The following is a 7,363-nucleotide window of genomic DNA, read 5'->3' as shown; positions in this document are numbered from 1 at the left end:
AAAACAAGTGCGGAATAATCAAAGTGTTGACTGGGAAGGCAATATCCAGTTTTAATGAGTGGATCCAAGCTTTCATTTCTTTATATGTAGCCATGAGGCGTTTGGATGATTTTTGTCGGTGGTTGTATTAAATTAGATCCTTCTTACGCAACAAAGCAAGGTCGAGATTTGAGGGGCTGTTCTGGCTACGCAAAAAGCTGCGCTAATCAGTAATCACGCATGCTTATGGCCACTGGACCCTTTTACGTATGTTTAACCAAACTGAGCCATTTCCATGATTAATAAGAGCGCCTCTGCCATGTGTATAGATAAATATGGAAATTAATCCATGTATGTTCACTTTTATTTTTTCTTTTTTAAATAAAAATATAGACAGACGCTTGGATTAAAACCTGCCCAACTATTGTAATTGAACTGTTTTCATGAATTGTGTGATATTATATAAAATTTATGAATAGTATAACTTGTCATAATTTTTTATAATTGATATTTGATAAAATGAAAGAGATGACAATACACATGGAACCACAGCCGAAAACAGCTAGCAAGTGATCGTGATGGGGAAGCAATGTTATATACAACGATATTTAATATTTATGTGTGTTTCGATCTAACCAGATTATGTAAAAAAATATTTATGGCCCATAAGTGACTTCTGAATTAGATATTAACTGAGGTAGAAATTTTTAATCAAGAACAGCTTTTTTGCCCGATTAATTAAACAGTTAAGAGTACTTTAATTATTACCAAAACACTTCCAGAATAAACCTGAATGTTTGAGATTGAATATAATATAGGATGAGTCCGTATCATGATTTCATAATTAAAATAAATTACATCCCCGTCCTCAACAACGTGACAGCGAAGTTTAATTTTAAAAGCAAAGGATCGGATATTTCATCCAATCTTTGCAAAAGAAACTTGCCGTTCCTTTTAGGCCTTGAAAGCTCCTTTTGTTTACGGAGGTATTTTCTTTATTTCTTTATCTATTAATTTATATGGATCCGATCTTTTAACCATCAAACTAATCATGCTTTAGTTGTAATAATACTTTGTGCCAATCCCTTAAGACGCATAACACTGGCAATATCAATTCTGAGCGCCGAGTTCGTAAACGGCAGGGAAAAAAAATCTGAGAACTAAATAATCAGTGCAAGGCAAAAATAAAATGCAGCTTACACGACATGGTTAACTATAAACTCATTTTGGTACTTTCTTCCCCTTTAACCTCTTAATGCCTCTAAATGACGATTTATTATACGAGCTAGCTGTGAAAAATCGCAAGCATGCATCTGCACTAAAGCACTAAAGAGCTATCTTTTTAATTGCTGCCGACGTTAATTTACCCTTAGCTCTGCTAATATCATTCATATATGTTAAACCCCTTGAAAGTGAAACTAAAGCAAATCCGTGAAAGATTCTATTAATTATGGTTCGCAGGAAGTCAGTATCTATATATTATAGCACCAGTGGGTAAAGGTTATATTGTGGGGTTAAATGGAAAGCACAGTAAATATCTGCTTTTGTGCCGGGAAAGCATACTTGAGCAGAATCTCTTTCTGGATGATGAGCTAGCCCTGCCTCGCCTGTTTCAATACAGGACAAGACACTCAGACCCACCATCCCCTTTTCGTCGTCTTTTCACATAGCCATACACGTCCTCGCCTTCACTGACCACTACGAGCTTCTAAATGCACTGAAATAATTAATTCAGAATGTGGTTAACAAATGATTTTCAACTTTTGATCATACAAAGTTCTGGCCTCGGAAATGGCAAGTTATTGGAAGAAAATAGCCAAATGTCAACAAATATATTTGTAGTATCTGGCCCCTTGTTGCCAAGGATCAAGTGTACAAATGCAGTTAGGCAGACTAGTTACAAAAGCACCTTAATTTCAGCTAGCTTCCTCGATTGGTGCTTGGTGCTCCGGATTCCATCGCATGTACAGAGAAATGCTACATTTTCCTTATTCATCCGTGCCTCTTTCACATAGAGAGAAACCTTTTATTTAGCTTTTATATATATATGTAGCTTTTCAGTGTGGGGACCTTTTCGATGATGATGATAATGTGAAGTTGGATCGTCGTGCATCCCAAATCATTGTCCTTGCTCTTATCCAGGGTGATCACATTCTCTTTTACTCCCCCCCCCCCAAAAAAAAAAACCCATTTTATTATTATGATTGGAGTTATGGCCTTCATAATTAAACTTCAATTGTACGTCTTCCCTTTCCTATGTATTTTACAGCAAAGCAGAGGAACTTATCATTTTGCACTCATGGCCAATTAGCACATGTTTAGCCACCCGCTCTATCAATGAATACATATAGAGGAGTGACCACAGCAAATATTGCTCGCCCACTCCTCCCATATAAAGGTCAAAAGCAAGGAGAGTGGGGCCCAATGCGGTACAACGTTTGGAAGCTGGTGACTCTGCTGTGTCCATGGCCATGGGTTTCTGGGCTCTTCGTCTCTCACTTTAGATACTCGTCGTAAATAAGACTTTTGCTGCTGCCACTGGCAAAAGGTGAAAAGTAGCTGCACGCTGAGAAACCAGATGCTTTTGTCGTCTTACTTTTACTTTGAGGGTGCAATAAGCTTTTCATCTTTGTCCTCTGATTCAGCTGCCATTTCAACTATATATGATTATTTGAAGAAGTTAAACGAACTAAAGAAAACAAGACTAACTAAGGGAACATTTTCGTTGAGGTCGATTTCCATATTTGGAGCTACCAATTGCATTCGCATGGGTAGCGAGTGAACAACCAGCTGGACTTTTGACATGGATTTTGTCTTGTATTTGAAAGACATGACAGAGGGCCAGTATGTAAAGTGGAGGTTACGACGGAAGCTAACGTCTGAGTCTACGAGATTAAGACAGGTTACCTTCCGAGGATAATAAAGCAAATCAAGAAAGAAGGGGGCCAGTAGAGACGTGGAACCCAAAAGAGTGGACCTTTAAACGAACAACCCCACGAACATTGGAATGGGAGAGCAGTGAACAGGAAGGGGAGGGCGGTGAAAGAAGGAGATGGATTACAGACTGTAAATGAGACGAGCCAAAGCTGAAGAGCTTTAATAATTAATGCGGAATCTGAAACCTGTTGTTGTCGGCATGTATTTGGACTCGCCCTGGGGTTTGCCCATCTGATTTAGAAATTTATTGATGCTCCGTTTTGGCGCTTTCTACTTTACATCACTGCCTTGAAGCTGGGCAAGCGAACTCATATCGTGGTAAGCGTGGCCCGAAATGTGACTTTCCAGTATTATACGGATATGCTCTCTCCCAAATGAGCATACGGCTCAGGCGCTCAGCTTTAACCTTTAAGGAATTCGTGACATTGGGTATGAGAATTTTTCCCCGAAAGAAAAAGTCACCATCACGCCAACCGCCTCTAGGCGGAGTGGCGCCTAGGGTGTGCGTGTGTTGGTAATGTGCGGGTTGGATCCCACCCCTCATGTAACCCCAAAAAAAAAGGTCACCATCACACGCATGCGCGATGCGGGTCGTTATAATACGAATACACCAAAAGAAAAAATGATGCCGAGTCTAGGCTCGTAGTCCAGTTCATTGATAGTGGGCTTGCTGCGCGATTTTTTGGACCGACTAGCAACAAAGTGATGCCACAAAAAACTCTGGGGGGGCCAGCATCTGCAGGCCAGAACAATGAGGAATAGTGCCCCAAGCAATTCTGAATAAATAATACTACCTTTGATCCTATTTATAAGATCTCGTTTATAGTATCTACAGGTCAAAACAATAAGGAATAATGCCCCTAGCAATTCTGAATAAGAAATACTACCTCCGGTCTTATTTATAAGACCCCATTTGTAGTTTACACGAGAAGGTCTTATAATTAAGACCAAAGGTAGTATGCATTTGCTGACTACTGGGATTTGGATTTAGGAAAAGAAGCCAGTCCCTTGTAACGTGATAAATTAAAATTTGAATTTCTATTAGAATATGTGTCCGTATTTAGTGTCTAGCTATGTTTTGAATAAGATTGCCCTGATAAAAAAAATACTGTCAATGCTAGCGTTTAACCATGTGGCCAATGTTGTGGCCGAAAAGCATGTGCCTGCTGAGTAGTGGGAATAGTTTCGTATAAACGAAGACTTGGACCGTGAAGAAGAGACTGGGTCGGCCGCTTGTCTGAATGGGCTTTTGAAAAGTGGAATGGGTTACGTAAAGAAGTGAGAATAAAATGGACCCGGAGAAAGAGCTGTCAAGTGTATGAAGAATATTGTAAACCTCTATTTTGATATTTAAGCAGAAGAGGCTTTTGCATTCTCGATGTGGCTCCCGCATTATATTAGGACCATTGTGCACAATGATGTATTAGGATTTTTAACGCCTCCTTGAATAGCATGTAGTTGTAATTGACCCGTGTCTTGTTATTAATATACTCCTCCGATCTTTAATATAAGATCTGTTTAACTAATTTGATTAGATTAAAAAAATTAGATAAGTTAGTTAATTATAAAAAAATATAATATGTTTTTCCTTAAAACACGATCTTTCTTAATATCCTCTCTACCTCTTCTACTTGATTATGGTTGAGGAGTATCTATAGGGATAATTTAAGAAAAATAATAAATATGAGAAATATGTCTTATATTTGAAATCAAATCACTCAACAATTAGATCCTATATTAAAGACCGAAAGAGTATATTAGAAACCTTTCATTATGATTATTTCTGAGTCATCTGCCTTTCCTCTATGAAGTTCTCCTCCTTCTTTCATCTTTTTTGCTGCTTCCTTGTGTTATTTATATTCTATAGTTGTGACTGCACTGTATCTGTTGATCGGTTATTCGGGGAGTGCAATCATTAGACTTTCATTTTGCATTATGTGCACTGGTGTGCTGGGTCTACAGCACAACATACTTTTTAATTATGACTAGTTCAGGAATAGATGGTTATATTGAAGCTGAGGTTTCCTCGCATGAATATGCAAAATCAACTCAACAATTAGATATTAAAGACCGAAAGAGTATATTAGAAACCTTTCATTATGATTATTTCTGAGTCATCTGCCTTTCCTCTACGAAGTTCTCCTCCTTCTTTCATCTTTTTTGCTGCTTCCTTGTGTTATTTATATTCTATAGTTGTGACTGCACTGTATCTGTTGATCGGTTATTCGGGGAGTGCAATCATTAGACTTTCATTTTGCATTATGTGCACTGGTGTGCTGGGTCTACAGCACAACATACTTTTTAATTATGACTAGTTCAGGAATAGATGGTTATATTGAAGCTGAGGTTTCCTCGCATGAATATGCTGGGTATATTCAATACCGCAATCTCATTTATTCAGGTATATTCTTTGATGTTGATTTTAAAAAAAAAAAAAAATAGATGACAAATTTAAGTCTATATCCAACACTAACAAAAAAGCCTTTTCAACATTGATGCTACTTCTATATATATGCATCGGATTGGACATTTTAATATTTTTGCCGGTAAATTAAAGGCAGAACATTCTTCTGGGAATTCTTTCTTTTTGGTTCGATTTTTGTTTTTAAGATTCCTCGGTCTGCTAATTAGGTTGTTCGTCAGCTCATCTAATACTGTGACAAGGGAATATACCCCTCAGGGCCCAGGATTACTTGATTTTCCGAAAAACCCCTGTGATTTATTTTTGGGACTTGTGGACAAGGATCTGGTTAGATGAATTAGCTCGCTACATGTGACTTACTTCCTTTTGTTTGTAGTCTATTTAAATTACTGCAGTTTTCTTTTGAGAATAAATAATAATGATAATAATAACGTTATAACAATAATAACCCAACATCAAGTCTCAGTCTAATATATCAAACTATAATCATAGAAAACAAAATCTAGACGGCCCAATAACGGAATCGTCCATGACGTGTCCTAATGATCCCAGTCACTGTCAGCGCCTGCGCCTTCCCTTGCTTAGAGGAAAAATTGATAGATCCGTAACCCAACCAGACCTTTTTTTTTTTGCCAAAAATGTTTTATTTTCTTCACAAAAAGATCGGCTTGCAACTTTGTATCGTAGCCTCCGAGGAAAAATCTCAGGACATGTTTAATCATAGGTTTTTTTTTAAAGAATAAAAATCTCAAAGCTCGCTTCTTCGTTTCGGTGATATAATATGATCGTGGAGAGTTGAAATGACTCAGTAGTATGATCAATTATCATTTATCACCGCTCTGCATAAGCGGAGCTATGAGATTATAAAAGCAAAGGCACCAACAAGTCCTTCTCTTGCCTCCCCTCTCTTCTTCTTGTTGATCTCATAATTAGCTTAAAGTACCAAAAAAAAAATCATTAAGTGGAGCCGTCGCTTGACCTACAAGTTATTATATATAATAATCATTATTAATTAGTGGAGCCGTCGCTCGACCTGTACAAGTTATATATGCATATATATATATGAATTATTCGGATTGGTTAAATCATCTGTCATGGGAATAATTTATATATACCCACATTTATGTAACTTATTTACAAATAATTAATATCACAAGTTGACATAATAAGTTGTCTTTTTCTGTAGACAGTGGTATCTGCTGTGCTATATATAGTACTAGCTAGTGAATTTGCAAGATGTGTGTGAGTGTAGTATGCCAGAATCAAAGTTACACCAAATTTATATTATTATCAATATCAGGACTACACCATGTTGAAATGTGTACAATATTCAGAAGAAGATATAAACCCATAAAAAGTAGCTAGCTAGGGATACACAGCTATCCCCATGCGAGCATGCCGTAAATTAAATACAGCAAGGGAGAGGTGATTTACAAAATATACACACACAGTAAAGATAAAGGAATAAACTAAGCACACGAACTACGTTCAGGCGTAGGACGGGATACACACACACACACACGTGTGTGTGTGTGTGTGATGATCGGTGTGCCTATACTCCTTAAAGTAACTTAAATACATAACAATAATAATTACCATATATACAACAATCATGCACATATATGCGTAGATTATATATCCCATTAATATTATAGACAGCGTCACCTATGGCCTTGGGGATGGCTGGCCATGTCCGGCACCGGGACTGTGACCTGGATCCGTTGGTCGGAAATCATCAACCCGTATCTGAAGCCCGTCATTATCATTGGTTTTCGGTTTAGAAGAAACTTTGGCCATTTTCTGCACGCTTTTTTCGTAGGTTGTCATGTGTTCATTCTTCTCCTGTGGTTTCAGTGGCCTTCCAACAGCACATAAAACTGCATGAGAAAACATTAAGGCGAGAAGGAAAACGGCAACCCAAGCAAGCTTCGAGTTGGCCATTATAATCCCAAGAGATCAGTGAAAATTAAAATGTTTAGCACCAAGTTTGAGAGGGAGGATGTGTGAAGAAGAAGAAGAGGGGAG

Source organism: Neltuma alba, unplaced genomic scaffold (genome assembly GCF_004799145.2).
Source record: "Neltuma alba isolate B1F8T4 unplaced genomic scaffold, ASM479914v2 tig00011687_pilon, whole genome shotgun sequence".
Classification (NCBI taxonomy): domain Eukaryota; kingdom Viridiplantae; phylum Streptophyta; class Magnoliopsida; order Fabales; family Fabaceae; genus Neltuma; species Neltuma alba.
This window is presented reverse-complemented; position numbering follows the sequence as displayed.